The sequence below is a fragment of the Rhopalosiphum maidis genome, chromosome 4 (assembly GCF_003676215.2).
Source record: "Rhopalosiphum maidis isolate BTI-1 chromosome 4, ASM367621v3, whole genome shotgun sequence".
Lineage (NCBI taxonomy): Eukaryota > Metazoa > Arthropoda > Insecta > Hemiptera > Aphididae > Rhopalosiphum > Rhopalosiphum maidis.
In genome coordinates, this window is record NC_040880.1 from 11178701 (window position 1) to 11203656 (window position 24956).

General features: G+C 27.9%; 1 protein-coding gene across 1 annotated transcript in view; it reads left to right on the forward strand.

The window, feature by feature from the left end:
- Positions 1-24956, forward strand: part of LOC113561131 (protein amalgam-like) — a 244807-nt gene that overhangs the window by 187975 nt on the left and 31876 nt on the right. The gene's annotated exons all lie outside the window — the stretch shown is intronic.

A 24956-nucleotide genomic window follows, 5' to 3' on the forward strand; every position in this document is an offset into this window, starting at 1 on the left:
TTTTTTTTTGAAAACCAGCCTTTTTAATCTAAAATGGACACTTATGACATTTTTGAAATATATATGTTTATCACATATCTTACTGCAAATATTTTTTAAGTTATCAAACATTCTATTTAAATTAAAAATTGTATGAGGATTTGTAAATTATAATCTTAATTTATATGTTTATTTTATAATTATTATTAATTAATATATTAATCTATGAGCATTTTAGAATTTGTAAAAAATGTAAAAGTATAATAAGTTTTTGCTCAAGCATTACATTTGTTTTATATTTTATGAATAATTATAGTCTTCATATTATATTCTTATCTATTTTAATTGACAACATTCAACCTGAGCCAAAATTAATAACTCCAGATATTAGTTTTCTGAATTTACATTTATTTTAAATTTTTAACGTTTAAAAGCGAATCGTCTGATCATCTATTTACAAAAAAAAATAATGTGGTTAAATTTGAACAGAAAAAAATGTATGTATTTCCCAACAATATAGGTATTCAATTGAAATAAAAATCTAAATATCTGAATTTCTTCCTATATGATTCATAGTTTAAATAATTATTTAATTAAAGGATAAAATAGGTTCAAAGATGTGTTGTGAATTAATCTGTTAAGATTTTAAAATCATTCATGTACCCTATCTTTTAGATGGTATACAAGCGTGATTTATACGGATAAAATAATAACATTCTATATTTATTTTAAACACGATAATATATTATGTTGTAATTTATTTTTAGGATATACAAATATAAATTCATATCGTATAAATACGTGTACGTATGTTTACGTCAAATTTTATTTTTTTACGAAAAACAGTAGGTTTTCCTGTAAAAACATAAAATTTAATGATAATATAGTATCTCTTAAATCACTTTGTATGTTATTAAGAATTCACCGTGATGAGTAATTGCATGATTCTTTATGAAATGTTGAGTGCTATGTGTCATATTTGTTGCCTGTTTTGTCAGATCTATCAAGTAAATTTTACAGGTATTAAGGATAGGAAAAAAATCCCTGCGTTCTAATTATCTAATACAATACGTATTTCGTGCTGACAGTAGATAACGTCACGTAGGAATAGTGGTAGTGTGGTACCGACGAGTAGTTAAGTTCTTTTATTTTTATACATAATTTTCAAAGTAGCCTATATTTTATAGAAAATCATTATCCGAAAAATAAATACCATTTCCATTGTCACCTGTTAAAATTTTTAGGCGTTGCATAATTCTTTATCTATGCTATGCCATGTTTTGAGATACCATGCAGACTAAAACAAAATATTATATTATTGTGATTTATACTATCAACTGCCGTGTGTTATCAAAAAGCATAAGATTTAAGATTTAGAATGTTACAAGAGATCCATGTGAATACTGGATATAACAACCACATAATATTTTTGCTCTATATTTTATATATTAACAAAGGGTATCAAAAGGTATTTTAAAAATGTAGTTTGAAAATATCGGTATGGTTACCTGAAAAAAAAAATTAACGATCAAAGCATTTTTTTTTTTTTATTATTATTTTAATAAAATCTTTTTATAAACAAATAATGAAATAACAGATTTATGTTAACTAACATTACCGTTGGAAAACAATAATATTCTCTCAAATTTAACAAATTTCGAAACACAAGCATATAATATTATCACCCACAGCAGCCTATCAACCGCAGCACAGTTTCTGCGTCATACTATAATTTATTTATAATTTTACCTTAACGCTGATACGTTTATATTATTATTTTAATTTTTTCAGGTTTTTGTTTGAATTTAAATATGAGTTATATGTATTTAAAGTTTAGATAAGCTGAATGGTACAGAGATATACCAAACAATATTGGTCTACTACTTATTACTTCACATTTTGATTAAAAATACTATATAAATTCTCATTTGAATTTCGTAAGTAACCCCTTCCTAAAATATTGTAAAAAAATTTAATAAATACTAATCATTTTAGATATTTCTATGCAAGAAAAACTTTAATATCGAATATTTTTTCTCTATTATGAATATTTTATATTTATATGATAAAATGATAATGAAATACATTTTGAATCACCTTGTATATATGTTAACGAATATTGAACAAAACTTCTTATCAAAAAGTGATGGCCGCGTATGAAAAAACGTATACCGTCCCATCGGGAATTCGATCTGACAGGCGTGTGTGCTCGATCGGTCCCGACGCCACGGTTTGAATACAAGCCAAAGGTGAATCGAAGCGATACCACGGTATTGTCTATCATTTATTGTCTTTGGACCCAACCCAAAAGTCCTAAACGCATTTCACCCTTAATCGTTGCCGCCGCCGGACGAGAAATAATATATTGCTCACGTGTATGCGGTGCCGCCGTCAGCCCGGCGAGCCTTTCTGAATACCCGACCCCGTATCGCTCCGTTTTGTAATTATTACTATTGTGCTATTATTGCTCCCGTTATTTTTAATCAAATCAATAATCAAGGCCCCGCCGAATCTAGCGCACAGACGCACACGTGTAAAAAATGTCCAAACAAAGGGCGATAAATGATAATGTGAAAGTGATGCCAAGTCGCGGTGGTGGCATTTTTCTATTAATATGTTTTGCATTTCGAACGCGAATTTCTTTCAGCGACGACCATGTTCAGCTATATTATTGTACACGACCGACGCCGAAATTCAGAAAATATGGTTCGGGTTTTCCGACAAGTCTTGCGTGCGTTTTTTTTGTCTTCCGGTTTGAGGAAGTGTCTATATAATATAGTCGATGTTTGTTTTTCTTTCTTCGCCGCCGCCGCCGCCGCCATTTTTTTGCACTGGTTTTTACGACAACCCAGATAAACCCACGCGTACACAGTAATGCCGCCGCCGGTGCGCAGCAGGTCACTGCAATGTTTCACACGTACAATATGGAACTCGTGATTCGCATAACGCGTCCTGAACACGTCGAGTCACCGGCCGCCGGAATAGTTTCCGCTCGAATTTAGTTACCTACGCACCGCATAAATGAATTTCGAGAGTGAGATTGCCCGTAAAAGATACATGTTATCATTATAATATATTATATTTATATGTCATACGTAATATAATTATGTGTACGACAAAATAAAAATAAAAACGCAACTCCTATGCCCGAGGAAATTATGTAGACACCGCCAAAGGAAATTATACACCGTATATTATATGCGCATTATATACGTAAGTATAGCGTATTAGAAGTTATAATGCAAATGTGCTTGCCTACTATTATAACGTATCCACAATAAATTCTGTATGAAATAAATAAAAATTTAAAGAGGGTGACACACATACACACACACATACACACACACACACACACACACACACACACACACACACACACACACCCACACACACAGTTAATGGATTTCGCAGTCACGTACTGAAAAAAAAGATAATTGCTTTTGAAACTTCTATAACTAAATCACGATTGGATTTTTTTTTAACTTCATGAAGATGTATATGTGTAGGATAATATGTGCACACCAGAGGATTTGCGTTTTCAGAGCTCCTTAACATAATCTTAGACTACCTACATACAAAGTTTTAATAAAATTACTAATGTATCTTTGTATGATTGTATCTCGTTTGTTCTTCTCTTAATTGGATTTCATGCCCACACAAACAATTAATTTTGACGATTTTATCTTTTATAATATCAAATTTTGTTTCGTTTTTATTAATAATAAACCATCTAGCTATTTGCGATGGTAGTCTTAACTTTACGTATTATTATACCAAATATAGTTTAAGCTAATAAAATTGCTCATACATGAAATTGTAACATGATTGTAATAAAAGTATAACTTGATGTTCAATTTTATAATATAAATAAAAATTTGTGGTTATTATTTTAAATAGGTATACGAATAAAACTTGAAATAATTTAAAATTAACTTATAATAAAACACTTGAACCCTTTAAACACGTCACTACCAACGGTTATAATTAATGGGCAAGTATATAGACTCGCCAGGATAAATTTTAGAACAATTAACTTCTAAAATGCATTGCCTGTAATGACCAGTTGAGACCAAAAAATAATTTCACGAACATGACCATGGGTATGAATTTAAACGGGTAGATAAACTAGATAAATCAATATTAATTTAATTAAATGTTTTATTTCGACTTAAACAAAGTTAAAATATACTATTGTATTATTTATATTCGTATAAGCTTATTCAAAATATAATATTTTAAAATAATTATCAAAGCTTAAAGAACTATTTAAAATTATTATTCATCAATTACTTACTAGATTTATACGCAGCGAATTAACTCCAAGCATTGAGTTAATTCGCATAACATGCTGCATATAAACGCAGTAAATTTAAATAGAAATTCATGTCTGAAATTTTGTTTTAAATCTAATATCAGATAGAACATTTTATTACTTTAACAATGTTTGAAAGTAGTTTTTCAAGTTAAAAATGAAATTATTATACACGCTATTATACTCATGTTATATTTGTAAATATTATATATAGTATACACACATACTTTCCAATTTAAACTACTCCTACAATACAGTACTTATATCACGTATCAGATAAATAATCAAAATAAAATAAAAAGTACATATAAGTTTATACAAAGCAACTTATTTTTTAACTCATTAATTTTGATCCAATATTTAAAAAAAATTAATTACGTACAAAAGCAGAAAAATTAAATAACAGAAAAGCGATTTAAATTTATCTTATGTGCCTTTATAATGTGTTAAAAATTATATATGGTATGCTAATAATTTTTAGTGACTTAGTAACTTGATATCATAAAATAATTCTTTGAATTAATCTCAGTAATACTTTTAAAAATAAAACGATATATATTTACATAAAAATCAAGTTTTTACTATGTTTGTATTATAATATATAGTAACGGAAACAGTCAATATTAATATTCCACCAACGACATAAAATATACAATTTTTACTAATAATATTAGAGACATATACATTATATCATCATATTATTGACTATTTATTTTTATGGGATAAGGTTGAAATAATATATATATTATTTTATAAAAAATATATATTAAAAAAGTACGAAAAACCTCTTTTATCCTAACAAAATTATTACTTGATAAAAATATATCCTCTATGTATTTATTTGAACAGCTATATGCATGTAAAAATTAAAAATAATTTTTTAAATAATACTCAAATCTAACGAAAAAAAGTGGGAAATTGAATATACTTCTCTACTGTTTAGTAATTAGTGTCGAGTATACTGTCTTTATCATTGACTAAGTTACTGTGTAAGCTTTAAAATTGCAATTATTAAGTATTGCATACAAAAAATTATTCTGAACAAAGAAAGTTTGTCAAATCGTAATACTGAATATGTTTAATGTTATTTCATGTTGGTTAATTTAATTTCTGGAAAGCAATATAATATTTATTATATAAGTAATATTTCATTTTTATAATAATATTATTTAATATGAAAATTCATCGAATACATAAAATATAGCTATTAATATATGTAAAAGATACAATAAAGGTTCCTATTTATTATGAATTTCATAATGTAGGTACACATTATAGTGGGACCAGCACAGTAAATACAATATAATACTTATTATTATACATTTATTATTGTTATTAAAAAATAAAAATATGATAAGATTCACTTTCTATCAGAAAAGATATTTTAGTTGGAAATTAAATAATTTTTTCTTATATAAAAAGTACTTTTAGCCAAAAAAAAAAAACATACACAACATTGTAAAATCAATACAATACTCCACTCAAAATCAACAATTTTTCATTTTTGTATTAAATATATATATATATATATATTAAATCATTTTATTTTATAACCTACCTAGTAATTTACAAGAGTTGGTACACTGACTTTTGGGTATTAAAATAATATATTACAACATTTTCAAATTTTCGACTGACGTTTAAGATTCTATCTAGGGTTAGGTTTTATATTAGTTTTTCAATGTTATTTTACATGCATCGTAAATTGCATTTCGTGAAATGAAGGGAGTGCGATCATCACAGTATATTTCCTAATCGTAATAAAGAACTACTGTAAATATAAAAAAAAAACACATACACATATTATTGTAGCATTATATAATATTTATAAATATTACAGTGCACAAGGATTTTCGTAAAATCATAAAATCGAACTTTGGTTTTTATATGTCTTTCAGGAAATAATAATTTTATAATTTAAATTCTCACTGACAATATTATACACTATTAAATTACCTATATTGTATAAATTATGTAAAGAAAATTAAAATATTGTTTCGATAAAAATACTTCGAACATTATGAATGTCATTTTTTCTATCCATTTTTAATACAATATAAAGAATAATACATTTAAACTATTTATTTTATTTATTTATTAAAAATCTTTTTATTTACCAATGATCGCATGCAAAAGGGACGCTTTTGACATGATAACTTTTTATACGAAACACTTTATCATATGACATTTTTCTTTCACATTATAATCTATTTTGGAAGCTATAAAAATACTGTCATAAACAAAGCACAGCTGTACGTTTCTCATCATTAACTAAATGACAACAAGGCGTAATATATAGGCAATATAGGTACATTGTTGCTCAGAAGTCCATATTATTATACCTTCTAAAATGTATTATTAATAACTTATTAGGTACCTAGTATCTATAACTGACACCATAGTGTTATAAATGTCCAAGTTCTTTTTTGGGGATATGTAAGTTACTGATTATTTTTTTTACTTATAAAAAATTCAAATGTAGACAAATTTGGCTTTTCAGGTCTGTGAAGTTCAATTTACATCTTAAGAAATGCATGGCCTGTCAGAAATCCTTGACTATAGCTTACTGAACATTTAATATTTTACAATTTGATATTCATCTCGTCCATTTTTTAAAATAATTTATTAAGAGATAGGACTCAGTAGCACCGAAGCACAAATTTGTCACTCAAAATAGAAAAATATGATTTTTATAAATATTCAAAATTTTAATAACAATAAAAAAAATATCGCATTAAACGTTAGATTAGGTTAGGTAACAATAAAACAATTATTTATAATATAAGCACTATATAAAATACATTAAAAATATTATTTATAGATATTCGGTAAACCCGACTATAATGTTTAATAAATTATTATAGCACCTTGTTTTCATTATATCACTAATATATATTAAACACCAAATAATACTCCATCGGACGAAACCAATTTTCTTTTGTTTTTAAACTATTTAACACAATATAAAATGTATATGTTGACATATCACAAATGTAATAGTAATAAATAACTATCGAGAGGATTCTGATTGATTAAGTAGCTGTTTCAGACGAATGAGTAAGCTCAATATAATGTATACTTGAACTCTCTTTTACAAATCATCTAAATCAAAATTAACATGACTGCGCATACGTAAATATACAACATTAAAATGAAAGATTTATTTAGGATTAAACACGTATTATGATAATCTTAATAATCTGGAATATTATTAAATGCAATTTATTAAATTGGCAAACATAAATATTTGATATACAAACTAAAGCTGTAAACACTAACAGACAATATCATTATTAGCACAAATTATAGTAAATTCAGACTGCTTATTTTAATTCCTTGTAAATATACAATTTATATTAGCTATAGTTTAATAGTCTAATAGTTAAATTTATAATAAAACTACAAATAAATAATTATGTCCGTGTTATTATAATACATTATTATGAACGTATTATATGATAATAGGTTTCTAACATAGATGACAGTAATTTATAGTCTCCCGTCCTATTATATTATGTACGTATATTTAAGTGTGTAGTACTGTACTCTGAACACAATGTGCATGTTTCAAATTTACTGAACCAACAATCTCTCTGCAAAGTATATTTTAATCTAATTAACTATCCATCCAGCTGCAACCATCAAAAACGACAAAGATCAATACAAATTTATTTATACAATATTGTGTGCCAAAGTCAACGACGAGTATATCTATCAGTGGCAACTAATTATAACTTCTAAAATCAATTAGTGACTAATTGAAATAATTTTTTATACTATATGGGAACAAATTAAACAACGATTTTAGTAGAATCCGGCTATAAATGTTAATAAAAAATGCCGTTCGTGAAAAATTTTAATATGTATAAGTGGTATTTAAATAAATAATATATTTTTGTTTAAAATGTTCAAAGTTTTTGTTTAAGTCGAGCTAAAAAAATATACTTAATACATAAATCAGTTAATTCTCTCGAAAAGAACAAATAAAACATTGATATCATAATACTTTGAAAATACACAGTAATGCTTTAAAAATAAGGTATTTAATAAAGTAAATGATGATTAATTTTGAGAATGTGAAATAATACAATTATATTTTGAAATTATTAATATATTTATACAAAGTTTAATTCAATAATACACATTTGATTTAATATCTTTAGTTCATTACATGTGTTTATTCACTTAATGTGACAGTCTATCGCAGAAAGTAATTATGAGAGTTTTTTTCTTAGAATATAACAAACTTTAAGTAAAGCTATATGAAATGCGCGTTGAATAAATATCTTTTACCTTTCATGTAACTTATAATTTGGACAGGTATTTATATAATTTTTCTTTCATGGATAATGATTTGGGTTATTACAAAAAAAAAAAATTAAGGCAGAAGCGATACATTAAAATTTCATATTTTAATAATAAAAATAAAACACTACAATTGACTTTTAACTTAAATCATGTAATTTGAACAAAAAAATATATATAAAATAATTGAGTATGCTATAGAGTATAGAGCGAGCGATTGAGCGCCATTTTCCATTATATATAGATTATATATAGATGGTATGAGATGAGGCCTTTGAATATAATCAAACCATATAGATTACGGTATGGCTCGACCATATTATGCTATCATACGTATCGTATTATTATATGATTAGTATTATGAAGTAATAGTTAATACCATGATTTATGTTTTAAATTTAATGATTATTCTTATAAATAAAGCTATTTTGGCCTTAATTTTAGTTCTAACGATTCATTACTACGTATTCTCTTGAACATAACTATATACACATTATACTGAGTAGTAAACTATGTACAATTGGTAACTCACATAGTGAGCAGTCCACCTTATGTTTTATTTATATTAATAAAGTTAATAATACAAATAAACTATGTATATAATTTAATAATTTATAATAGTAAATATTCCAATTTGGGATTATTTAAATTTAATGACATGAATTTGAATTGTAAAATATCAATTATTATTTAACAGAGTGCTAATTGTAATAATAGAGAAAATGCTGGTAAGTTAATCGGGGACTATTATATATTTCTAAATCATTACTTGTTAAATAATTATAACTTGATGATATTAACTCTCTGATTCCTGTGTCGACTTGCTTGTTGCAATCGCAGTTCGTATTCAAGATATAACGTGATGAGATTGATTTATATATTAAAATGATTACACCCCCCTTTTTTTTTTAAATTAACTATTTATTTATATTTAACTTTATTTTATAAGCTACATGAATTATATTTTAACACATGTTTCACAATTAAATAATTGTATACGCATTTTGTATAACGATCTGCGTAGTCTTTTACACTCGCTTATGAATCCTTATACAAAAAGACGGCAACAACACACAGGGCCCTGTCGGCGACTACTAGTCTCCTTATATATCTAATTCTTATACGGATAAGAGAATGTGCATATGTGTGAGTTTTATCTTATATTTAAAGCTATCAATTATTATATTGTTATACATATGTTATTATTACAATTATTATATATATATATATATATATTATTGTATTTTATTGAGTATTATTTATTATACATTTAAAATTTAAAATATATAATGGCTAAGCGCACATCATTACATAATACAACAATTTACAAAAGAGAAATAATATGTTAACCCCGTCCTATTCTAATTGCATATATGTCATAAAAAAAGAGATGTTAATACTTAACTGTAAGAGGCTTTGAGGGGTTTTACGTTATTGTGCCAACATCGAGTCGGGTAAGGCCTGTAGTAGTAGTATATAATATGGCTCCGCATAAGCCTCGTAAATGTAGTACGATTATATTATATAGACATAATAGACTGTATTTTATGTTTTTTATTTTCACCCGAGTTTAAAGAAAAAGTTTTCATAAGCTCCTACCTATTATATTGTATTATATTCCAAACGGCGCGTGTGCGCATATTACATTTATAATTATCGTACACATTAAACGTTTAATATAATTGTAATAATCGCAGTTTGTACGTGATTTTTTTATTCCGTCAATGACCGCGTCGGGAGAATCTCCGTCGACGGTGAACATTAGACTCGCGAGATTTAAAATTAACAATACGTATACTACAGATACTGTTATGGGATGACCCATCGTATTTGAATGTATATCGTATGACGCTAAATTAAATCCGTACAGTATATATACATGTATAGAATAGACGCAAATTATAACTGGTAGATTTAAACAACGAGAAATAATAATTATAACATTATTGTCTAATGCTCCTCCCCGATCCGTTTTCGTAGATAGTGAAGGTTTTATTACAATAACAATGTAAAAGGGTGGATGGCTATTGAAATTAAAGCGTTAACCGTATTGAAACGCGAAACGTTGCACTGCTACCATGGTAACTGATGTACAAAGCGATACTCGACAATACGCAAAATAGCTCCGAGTAAAATATATTATTATAGTATGTAAACTATAAATTACGTATGCCATAAAAATATAATGTATATTTATTAGATAAACACATACACGTACTGCAGAATCCCGTATCTACGTTTAGTATTAATATTGATATCAGTACAGTTTGAAAAAAAAATTCAACAAAATTACGGTAAATCCAACTCACCAAGTTTATAATATTTAAACCTTAATACGCAGTCATATTATATGTTAAAATGGAACTCGAAGACGTGCGTTTGCGATGGTCGACAAACAGTTTTCGTAAAATAACGTTCAGTGGTCGACGATCGTACCCTATCGATTCGATATAAACAAAAAATACGCAGTCTTATTGCGACAACAATTAAAAATTTGTACAGAATACTAAGTCTAGACGTTGAATAAAATATCATATCTAGGACATTATTAATTATTACAGCCAAAAATCCGTATATATTTTTTGTTAAAAAATTAAAACCATTATCGATAATCCGTATGCAATACTAATGTAGAACATTGATACACAATATTTTTAAAATATTTAAACAATATATGTTTGAGCTTCCATTACTCTTGAGTTGGCTCTACTGTCTTTAGCGGCCAATGCGGACGTCTGTGCCACAAGACATTATTGTTTTTATCTTCCCGGTCTGTCTTGTGCATAGAGTACTCTTTGGCGGCCTGGTGCTGTACTGCTGTGTACCGCCTTTGGGGACGGTCGCCATCGCCGTTTTGTACTATTATTATTATTATTATTATTATTATTATTAATTGTTATTCATTTTTTTACTACGCGGCTACGCTAAGTGTGCGTTCTTCTATTTGGTTTTTGGCTTGTGTCGGCGTTGTGTTACACGTGTACGACCTGTACGGAAAATGCTGTCATAACGCGTTTCGTCGCATTCTAACACGGCATTTTGGTGTCGTCTTGCACATTCTGCCGCGGCGGCAAACAATCGGCTTTCCGTCACCGCTGACGTGAAAGTTTGTTGCTATTAATTTTGACCACAGCGAAAGTAGCAGTGTTGCAGTCGAAGCCATCGGAGGTCCTGTATTGCCGGTACATTTTATTAAATATTTGTTATTATTATCTTGTTGTATATTGTAATTATTTGTATACATAATACAGCATCTATACATATAAATATTTTATTCATTGTTTTTATCTGTGTGGACATTTAATGTTGCTCACGGTGGTCACCCAATCTTTAATATTTATATATAAGAATTACGCACCAACCTCGTGCAAGGAGTGCTAATTCAACATATTGTATGACAAATAGAATATAATAAATTAAATTTAGTATAGCTTTTCAATATTAAAATAGAACTATTTTATTGTAAAGTAATATGACAATGTTCCAGGCTTCCAGCACTATGATAGGAATTATATTCATAAATTATAATTTGAAATCAATATCATTTAAGTAAATCATAAAATATAATTCAATACTTATTCTAATATCATAAAAAGTTGGGATAATATATATTCCACTACCCGTGGAGAACGATTATATAATATACTCAATACCTATGTCTTTGATACGTTTTAAGTTTTTTAAATTACTTTTTAAATAATAACTTTTTCAATATTTTAACAGATTTATTATTTTTAAAAGCGTATGCAAAAACATTTCTAAAACCACGTACGTATAACTGATTAATAATTAACTATTAAGCTATCTTATACAACAACTATACTAAACAAACATATTAATATTTTTTGAATTTAAATTACGAATAGGTGAATTTTATATTAGCATATTATCAACGGTTAAAAAAGCACACATTTTTTAATTAAACTCCAAGTCATACATTTTTAGAGTTATTATATAGTTTTAATTTAAACCATTTTTTATTTCATAAATTTATCATTTCTATTGCATAATACACCTATACATTACAATATTATTATAATATCGTGGCTCGAAAACTATAAAAACTATGGAAATATATGTTTTCCTATATATAGAAAATTAATTATGGAATATGTTTAATATCACCGTACAAATAATACCAACATTTTAGCGAATCGGAGAAGAAAGAAAATATATTATTTCCAATATGGATTTTGTGTCCGATAATGTTTCCTAATATAGCGGTGGAAAGTTTCGTGGTTTTAATAAATCAACGGTTGTCATCTTATGAACATCTGTTTGGTGTTGACTCCGTAACATACATTGATAGCTTAGTTTGTCCTGTCCATGAAAACTTTGCTCGTTAACAAATTCTCATTCTGTCATATATTCAATGTATTCAATGTAGTCTCCCATTGGCCGTAATCAGACAATTTGCGTCTGTGTGCTGTGTTTACTCTTGATATTTGTAAATCCGTTCGACTAGCGCACTGTCCAAAAGTTATCGTGCGATTTTGTGTCCACCAATTTTGACAATTATGGTTTGTTTGTAAATTAAAATCTACAAAAAATTCAATGTCTAATAACTGGTAAGAGTATAATTTCTTTTATTCAAAAAAATAGTATAAAAATGCATGTGTTGAAAATTAAATACAAATTACTTGGATCCTGATAAAATTCGATATTTATAAATTTAATTTTAGAGTCGTCAACATGTTATATAATAGAAATTTAAAAAGTTAGATTTTATGAAAACAGGTTATTTTTTAATACCTTTATAACATTTTATTCGAACTACGATTTTCCAACAAACGTGAGTCGATCAATTGACCAATATACGGGTATTACTGGCACTTACTGATACGATACATTCGTCCCGTGACAGTAACACAGCATAAATAATTATTATTGAATTCGTGTAATGGGCACTCGTATGTCATAGGGTTGACTGGATTGAGTATTTCTAGAAAATACTGTCAAGTTGGCCCCAAGCAGCTGTTATTCATTTTTTTCCAATCATACCATCGAATTCAGTCGCAAAGGTGGTTGCATATATCAAAAGAATTTTAGGAACTTCGCGTTACCGATTTCGATAAACACTTGATAATATTATTTATATAATTTGTAGTTTTTATTACAACATTGTAAATCATGTAGTACTTGAACGAATCAGTTCCGAGAATAAATTATACACCGACAATAGGAGACAGTACCGGCAGTCTGTGATTACAAAATACAATAAAATACTAAATAGATAAGCTAAAACAGTATTTTTTCGAAAGCGCTTATTCCCCCCTCGACCCTTTATTTTAATACTTTCGGATAATGTTAAATATAATATGTGAACAAACAAAATGGTAATTGCAACCGAAAAATGGCCATTTACGATAAATTACCGCCCTCTGTTATGGTACGTTATTATCATAACGTTTTGCGTTCACCAATCTTGACATTTTACAGTCCAGGTCTATGACACAAGGAAACTCCATGTAGAGTAATGATTTTTTTTCTTTATTTATTTTTTCCTCTCTCATCTCATTATCCGTTATTTTTATATTATATTCATAATAAGTAAGAATAGCACAATAGCATAGGTATATAGTGGAGCGCTGAGAAAAGAACAGTCATATTATATACAATATACCTATCCCGTGTTTTTTCTCGATGGATGGTCAAAATTATATTTATATGAGCACATAACAATGGCGGTCTTTAAGTTCAAGGTTATATAGATTTCATTTCAGGCCCGACCCCGAGACGTCCAACTTTTATTACAATTATGGGGGGAAAAAGGAAACATTTTTCCGTCTACAGGCGGTTGCCACAAACGTTAGTGAGCCAAAAGCTTTATTTAAAAATGATCGGCCATTGTAACAAATAAATTTTTATGATTAGCTTCGTGCAATACGTCTTATAATACATGAATACTTATTATTAAAAAAAAAATAACAATATAAATTTATTATTTGTGATTAACGGTTTGAAATTAGAAAATAAAATATATTAAATTGTAATACTGTAATGTTTTCATAAAAAAAAGTATACAAATAAAAATTACGGCAACACCGTGTGAACAGTTTTAACAGCTTAATATAAAATATGTAAAAGGTTTTTTGTATTTCAATAATTTAAAAGGCATAACTTTTAATGTCAAACTAAATGGAAACAAAAATTTGTTCAGCTCATTACCTATTTAAATAACCCATTAAAAAAAAAAATAATAATAATAACATAATTAAAAAATTAATTTGATTAAAAAATGATTAACATAGAACGTTTTGTGTTTTTAAAACAAAAATAAATATATATACGCAATTTAATATAGACATACGTGCGCATACTTATTTGACATTCATGAATATAAAACATAAATAAATATGGAATAATTATATTAGGCGTGTCCAGCAAAAGTCACAGACGGGCGCCAATATTAAATTACAGTTTTTTTTTTTTATATACTGAATGTTTTATATTAGTAAATTTTATTTGAACGTGTTGTTTGGTTACATTTTAAAATCATGCATTCTACTTGTACGCTAAGTTCAATGTTAAAAGTTCATATAAATAATGTATACTAGTGGTATATAATTAATTTGAAAAACATCGGTTAAAATATCAAAATTATCACTTTGATATTATTCAATATACACGAGTTTCAAAGAACGGTTGTTATTAAAAATTCATTTCAACTGAGAAACACCTTGAAAGTTTCATTCATCTATCTTTTGACGAAAAAAATGAATACCTACGTTTTCTCGAAAAAAAGATTTTTTTAAATTAAATTAAATCTCTATTGAACTCTTCAGTTATCAACAGCGACTTTTTTATTGGCTTATATAGTTATTTATTAGTATTTACATGATTTATAAAATAAAGTATAATGTGAAAATTAATATCATATTGGTTACATATAAAACATTCAACAGGTATTAACAATTATATAGGTAACCTTATAAAATTCATAAAATTTAATTAAACATATTCTACGTAATATTCTTATGTATACATGTTTATTATAAAATATATTTAAATTAAAATCTTTGTTAGGTTATTTGCTAGTTTTTTATTTTTTTCATGAACATAACAGTAATAATATTATAAAATGTTAATGGCTACAAATGTGAAAACTTTTATTTTATATAACATCGTTTTAATATCATGTATAAAATAAAAGTTTCTCCTTGTTTTTAATTATAAACACAATCTTTGAAATATATGCTACTGTATTATAATTTATTTATACATCATTAATAATATTATAATATTAAATCTCATCATGGTAGGTACGCTATAAATTATATTACATAATAGTTATTACTTGGTTGTTTTTTAAATATAATTTTTTTATATATATATATATTTTTTTTACTTACAATTGTACAATTGAAGGTTAAAAAATATTCGTAAATTATAACTTAAAATCATCAATAGATATATTACATGTATATAAAAAATAATGTTTACCTATTTATTAATTTATTATGCGTATATTAATTTACAGCCTATACAATTCGAACTTAGAAGTTACATAAATTATTTTTATTATTTAATATTTTATCTTATCAACAAACATAATATTATATCGCAGGTATAATAAATGCGATCTATGGTGGCCAACTTAATTGAAAAATATCCTCAATATTTTTATTTAATTGACCGCTAAATAATTGTCGTAGTTTAGTATAAAATGTATAACGTATAATGTATATTTTAAATTAATATAGTGTGCGTTTTGGATATAGGCCGTTTGTTTGATAGGTAAATTTAACAGAGGAAACGATCCATTAAAATAATATTCAGTGGATTTAAAGGTGTGCGCAATTTGCAAATGTCACTGACCATCAATGTGAATTTACAGCACCGATGATACTCCCCTCTATACCATATATATTTATTGAATGAATAATTGGTGTCGATATTTCATTGTTTGATTCGGGGAATTGGATAACGAAAAACCCATTTTACCGGATCCACAAAGATACACTAATGATGCGACTCACAATCGTAATTTCAGCTATTTGAACACACGTTTAAATTCGATTGTTTCAATTTTATTATTATTTTTTTATTATTATTATAATTCCATTTTACTAAAATGAAATATTTTTATTGAGGTTATTGTCAAAATGTACACACACATATTTATATATACATAAATGTATTACGTACAGTGTACACTAATAATGTTATCAATGTACAAATGAATAAGCTATAGTGTCCAGTGAACAATGTATACTCTACGTATGGTAAATGTAAAAATAAAAATGTTTGGATAATGCTGCAATATGTGTAATGGAGTTTTTATTGTTTTTCACAATTGAACCATCATTAATGCTTAAACAATATTTATCATTCTTCAGTTCAATAAGAATATAAAATTTGTTCTATTGATTTAAAAACTGTTTCCATCACAAATTCGTTAAATTCAATGAATTAATTTTAAAATTTAAGTAGACATGTAGATATTTTTATTTTTGATCGAACAGTATTTATTTAAAAACTGTTAGATGTTAATTTAAATATCAATAAAAAAATTGTCTACAAACATTTTTCATTTCGAGTACGAAGTCAAACCTAATAAATTTAAATCCTATCTACATATCCTTGATTCGAATAACAATATTTTACAACACACTAATAATGATTATGTCATTACGTAATCACATCATGTACATTATTGTGACTGCAGATAATATTACAACTCTCAGTGGTATAGACATTGAGATGGTGAAGCGATTCCCCACGTTCGTTCAACTATATTATATAATATGATGGATAATATATTAAAGTTAAGGGCATAACAGAATTAGTTGACAGGTGTAATAATTGACTAACTGATGTAATAACTTTTGTTTTGATCAATATTCATTTCAAACTTCATAAGCACACGAAAAAAATGTTCATCTTGTGTAAACGAACATTTTAAATTACTGTGAAAACAATTTAAGAGGAAACTTGACGTTTATATTAAAATTTCAAATTTAAGGTATAAAAAAATGCTTTAAAATTTTAGTATATTATCTTTTGTATTTTCAATAATTTTTAATTTTTTAAGAACAATTTACGTATAAGGCAATTTGTTATACATTTAAAAACAATTTGACTTAAAAATTCACACCCCACCTACCATCTAATTCTAATATTCTGGCTTTTTCGCAGGATTCACTAGAACACAACTAAATTTAAATGTCATAAACTTAAATTTAGTATCAATCTATCTAAATAAGTATGTAACATAAATATGTTTATTTCACCTAAAAATACAACTCAATAAATCGATTATACGATGATGAATATAATATTATAATGTATACGATCAATATTATCGGTTAATTCAGAAAACAGTCCTTCCTAATAGAATTGTGTTCATAATATATACGATGATATTGCAGTCTTACAAAAAGGTATATCTTTTCATTTTTTTAAACTGGCCCTTTATAAAAAAAACTTAAACTTCCGTTTCTATAATGTCGAATTTAAAGGAAATGGCTCGCGTGTATATTACATGGAATCATAAGTTAGCATAAATATATATGTTTATATATATAACATATAGGTATCCCTGCAATGAAAAACCGAATTTCGCTACCTTTTATCCTTAAAGTACATAATGAAAAAGGTAGCGACATCCTTGGCTGTAAATATCAAACAACTTCACATAATATGCTTGTAATGAAAACTTAAAAATCCCTTATCGTAAAAACAGAAAGCTAGAAAACGCTTGCTTTTATGTGTGTCCGTGGAAATATTATAAAATGATTTAATATTTATTAATTTTTTTTCTAACATATATAAATTGTATAAACTGACGGGAAAATGTAATCCACTCAGTACAACATTATATGATATTGCATCGTATAGCATGTTGTATACTCATCTTTAAATTTCATCAACTGTATATATCACGTTTTCCTTCTCGTCGGTATTCGAATTGATAATAAACAAAAAAGCAAAAACAAATTCTCTTCATAGTTGATTATAATTATTATACTCAGTTGTCGTCGTCAAACCCGTACTGAACTTTAATATGCGTTCAGTTTCCGACAGGACCCGTCAAGTATAGAGGGTGACGTCCGAATAACTTTTCTTCTGGTGTACCACGTCAACGCAGACCAATATACGTATAATATACATAACTATTGGTAGCTGCAGGTGAGTGGGTAGGTGGTAAAGCTGCCACTAGCTCTGGTGACGAATAGACGAAATCGCACCTCCGATAAATGTTCCGTTCAGTCTCCTCGTTCGACCTGCAAACATACTTTAAATACAATATCGTATAATATAATATATATATTATATAACATCGCTATTACATTTGGCAGTTGGAATTTCTGCACGTTGACTGCGGTTAGCTGCTGTGTTTTATGGCCCCCGAAGCCGTCTTGGACGTACAGCGTGCGTGTTATACGTGTTAAGTCGTGGCGGGTAGAAACGGAGAGAGAGAGAATGAGAGAGAGAGGGGGGACCGAGCACAGAGGAACGGGCAGCAAGAGAGCAACCCCCGATGCGAACGATGCGTTTGAATGGGGAGAGGTACAGAAAAGCGACGCGCGAGGATATATATTGAAATAAAATTTGGTCGCGGTGCCAAAAGTTTGTCGGCCAATTTATACTTGACGGTAAATCACCGGGACCGCATACGGCCCCGTGGCCACCATCGCTTCACAAAGGGTCAAGTTTGTCGACGGCATATTATTATTATTATTATTATTATTATTATTACGGTGGTATTTAATATTAAACGGGTGCATATTTTTGGCCCATACGCGTATGTGAATCGACCAGTATTATTATTATTAGTGTATGCTGCCACGGATGTGTGTTTGTGTGTGTGTGTGTGTGTATGTGTATAGTTGATATATATACGTACGTATATACATCTTTGTCTTGACAATAGCCAAAGTTCACGGTGCAAAGGACGACAGAAACTTATGCACAATGTTCGTTCAGCGGTGTTTGTGCGCTTTTAATGCCATTTCCCGCGTTTTAGGAGGATTTCGAGTTCAGCGCGAATGAGGCGAAAAAAATGGATGAAAGGGATAGGATATCGAGACACTAGTGAACGACCGGGTCGGGTCATGTCGGGTCGAGAGCGAGCTCGTAGCATGTGCGTGTGTGTGTGTGCGCGCGCGCAAACGTGCGTGTGTATGTGTGTAGATAAACGTACGCCAAAGCGGATTTCTACAAAGTATAAAAAAAAATCGCAAAGCAAACGGCACCGTTCCCCTATTGTTTCTCTACAATTTTTTACCGTTGAATATAAAATACGAATATGCCGTATTCATATATATTATATATATGTACGTGTGAATGGGTGTAAGTTTCTGTATATGTGTATATTGTGTATATATATTTATATATATACTATTATTATTATATACGTAACGGTCGTGTGCATCTTCGCGTTAGATTCGCAAACAACGATAATATTTCTCGCACATAGAAAACTTTTTTTTAACGTTTACGCGTATATAATGTATATATATATATATGTATAAGCCAAAGACAAAAGATGAAATGTATTAAATCCTGCCTAGGGATCTTCGTCGCCATCGTCGTCGTCGTCGTCGTCTTCTTCTTCTCCGTCGGTGCAGCAATGTCTGAAACAGCTGTAGGTATACCTTTATAATACACGCGTTCAGGATTTGATTAGAAAATCGATCGTTCGCGGGGTTGAATTTGATTCTTTCTTTTCATTTTATTTTACTTTTTTTATTTAATACGCGACACATTTAAAAGTGTACCAAGTCGCATACAGTCGTACAATAGGTATGCGAAAACGCCGACAACCACATCACTGCAAATAGTTTCTTTCCGGTGGTCTTTATATTCGCCGTCGAATGACTCCACAAGTCTGTCCTAGTGCCAGACTAAATTCACGAAATCACTAAAATAAATGTGTGTGTTATTAATATGCGTGATATGATATGTATAACAGTATCACATCCACCGCACACAACACTATATATGGAACCATCGGTATCGGTGGTTGGCAAATAGTGATTTATTTCACTCGCACGAATGCGCATACGAATAGCATAGATCGATAGTAGAAACAGTAGAAAGCATAATATTATAAATATTACAGAAAAACAAAACCGATCGGACGAAATACGCCAAAAGTCCTAGTCCGAAACAAACTCATCGTCTCATAATACATCTCGCTTTGGATCAGAATATAGTACAGTGATATTAATCAATCGTAGAACACGATTACAATCGGATCATCACGGTTAAATAATCATAATTTATAACTATTTCCTTGACATAGTTTCGAAACTTTTGAACTGTCGACTTTGTAAGAAGATTTTCTTTGCCGTGCTCAGAGAAACTACCAAGGAAAAAAATCGAAATATTATCTCTTAACAAAGAATACCGTAAACATATGAATGGACAGTACGTGCTATAAGAAACTTTTTCAGCGCTTGTATTATATAGTGTTGAAAAAACATCTACGTACTTGAAAAATATAGTATAGTAAAAAAACAAAACACTATTGCCATGAACCAATACATTCTTCACTTCATTCAGTCTAAAATATTACGACTAGTGCATTTTATGGCCGTGTGTTACTCGCGTCCCATAAAATATTAATAAAACATTCTAATATTACGATAGATAAATGCGACAGCGACACGAGTTACCGGTCATACTTATTAATGGGTTACTTGCATCCTAAATAAAAATGTCGTTATGATTTTATATGTGACAGATAATGTGCACCATGTAAAAATACCAATATATAATATGGATTTGTAATAAACATGTTATTCTTACTTTTTTCCACAATACTGAAAAATAATGATTATATAGAAAGGACCAATAAAATATTATTGTCCAAGTGTATCCACTGGTATTGTATATTATATATTATCTTATTATAATTTGATTTTTTGAAAATTGTTTACACTGAGTGACGTAAACTCGCCTTAATTTATTTCCCTTGAAACCGTCATAATTTTATAATTAAACATTTTATCACATTTCATAACTAAATAGTTTTCTCCTTTATCAATCAATGTCAAATAATCAACCAAATCAAATTTAAATTAAACTACATGATAATAAGTATACAGAAAAAAAGTGTAATAGATGTATGTATGCAAATTGTATTTGTACAATTTCTAGAGTAAATATAGGAGAATATTTAAGTGTAATGTTTGGCAAAAACGTAAAAGGGATACTTTAAGTTGAAATATTGTAATGTTGTGTGTGAGAAAATTTACGTTAATATATCTTTCAGGAGTTACGTTGAATATTTCTAGTCAAGAGTAGTCTATTTTGCTTTTGTTCAATCCATAACAATGACGTAATAATAAAATAGGTACATCGATAATGACATGACAAGTATAATACAAAGGATTTATTAAAAAAAAAAAACTGAACATATTAACAGTTGATTAATAATACAATAAGCTATTAGTTATAAAAAAAGTAGGTATACACGAAGATAAAATTTAAATTTCATAAAACAAAGAGCGAGAACAACGGAAATTTAAGGTTAATTAAATTAAACATAACGTCAATTAGGAATTTTAATAATACAAATAAAGAGATACAGTTATTTAATCAATTACTAAATTTAATTAAATTTATTGGTTATAATATTAAATTTAAATTAATGTTAAACAATATTTATATGCGATTGTTTGATTATTATAATTCTTGTTTATTTTTGTAACAGTCAAGTATTATATTTAATTATGTAAACAAGTAATATGTTATCTTTAATATAACAATACGTATCTAATCATGTATGTAATATTATATTACATAATTAGTATAGACTTTAGTTAAACTCCCAAGTCCCACTTCAAGCATGTTTACTGGGAATAGGTATAAACTTATAAATGTAAATTAAATGTTTAATATAAAGTTGAATACATCAATAAATAAATACATTTTAAATTTAACAAAACATACATTTTTCACGGGGTTTAGTTTTTTAAATATTTCGATGTATGGATTTAATATAAGTTGTGTTGTATAAGGGATATCATGATAACGTTGAATTTCATGCGTGAAATATAGAAAAAAATAAAATAATATTAATTACCACAAAAATTATTTACGTAATTTTTAAAAAAATATCAAGAGGAAAATATATTTAAATGTAATTATAAAATATATTTGAGTAAATAATTATTGTTATTATTATTATAATTTCGGTTTTAAGTAATATTGTACATTTATTACATTATAGTCTTTAGTTAATTAAGTGTTTTAATTAATTTTCGCTATTTATTTATATTATTATTTTAAGTAATTGTAACGTCTCGCACAATTTTGTACCCAGGTTCGGTGTGTGGAGCGTACATTGACGAAAATGGTAAGGTCGCCAATCCGCAGCCAGGATTCGGAAACCGGAGCATGCGGGATTTTATAACATTATATTGATAGAAAAAAATAAAAACTAACAAGAAAGAATAATTAACGCATTATTTTTGGGATGGTTATTTTGTAATATTTATATTAATAATTGAAAAAAATATATTATATAAGTTATGGCCAAGAAAAGCCATACGGCATAAAAACTTCGCTCCAAATAAAATTCACGCCAAAAATAATAATAATAATAAAATTACAAAGATGTAATACAACATAATAATAGGGCACGGCTCATCGGTTACCGGCACATATACCAACAATAATAAATATATATTTACATCTGACTATAACTAATACCGGCCATGGTATTTATTTCGTACATAATAATAATACAAAATATAACCAAGAAATATCCATTGTCCTAAGCGTCGTCCCCGAGACGCCCTCGATGATAGGTTTTTCGACTACTCTAACATGTTGTCCGGTGGAGTGGAAAAACAAAAGTGTCAGATAAATGCCGTTAGGCGTATCATGCACCGGACAAAGTACGTCGACGACATTACCTAATGGTTATATAATAATACTTGGCCGGTATAATATGCTATATCTAATATTTTAATTGGTAGCACTAATTAATACATTGACAGCCGGTTACTCCGGACCACGGGTACTGGAAAATGGTGATAGTGTATGTGTGCATGTTTTTATAGATTGGTGTCGTCTTCGGGCGGCGGCAGAGGGGCCCGCGCGGAACGGAGAGCACTATCGCATCATGTAATATGTTAAAAATAGAAATATACGACATTGAATTTTGTCCGTTACATAATATTTAATAATTTCTATCTGTGCTCTGAGTATGCTAAAAAATATTCACTACAATTTTGTTTGATTTTTAATTAATAAAAATAATAATAATAATAATAATCATAATTTCGCTGAATAACGATTAATGCTTTAGTATTTTTTAGTTTTTATATTTTAGTTTTATTACTAGCAAAAAAATAATTTATTAATTGTAAACTATGAGTATAGTTTTTGTAATTGGTCATTTTATTTTAAATATTAATTATTAATTTTAGATCATATTATAAAAGTATATATTGAAAAAAAAATCGTTTAGGCTCAAAAATCTCAAGTAAAAATTAAATAATATTACATACCGAGATGCAAGCATAAAAATAATTTGTTTTAAATTTAGGTTAAGTTGGGTTTTTAATTTTTTGATAATTTGCATTATCGATTTGAGAAAGCACTGCATACATTGAATTTAGAGTTTTCCATATTCAGGACTATATACAATAAACGTAACAGTCGAATCCAAAGAGCTTGAAATTAAATAAGTAAATAGCACGCCACCGAGAAAAAGTCGGCGACAACTAGAATTTATATCTGAACTATATAGCATATTTAAAACAATACGAAGTTACTAAACCCTCCAAAATTCGTTACCATTATATTGGGGTTGGGGTTGAACTTCGTAGCTATTCACTTCAGCACCCTACAGTATATACGTATTTATGAGTTTAACTAATATTATGTTAACAATAAAATGTTCATACAAATAAAACATGCGAATATCATGTATTTATGTATATATAATAAATCTATAATAATATTAATATATAATTGGTTTATGTTTCCCTTGTTGTTTTTCTTCAACACCACTCTCTATGAACGTCTTAAATTTATTGATACAAATATAAATGTGACGATGGAAAGAAATTATTTTTATTTTTTTAAGCTTCCTATGTCAATTCCATATTATTAATTATTTAATAAGCAATCATTAATTGTTGACTCATATCATAATATACATTTTCGAAAAAAACGTATACGCGACGCGAGCAGCTCCCACGCAGATACACATAATGTATACGAAACTTACAATGGCTTGTCTCGCGATATTCAAAATCAAATTAATAGAGTAACGTGTAAACAGAGTTTAAGCATTCCGTACGAATATATTATAATGGTGATACCGAGAATACCACTAACCCGAATATATCGCATTCTCTGGATAGGCAACATTGAATATGAATAATGTGTAATTGAC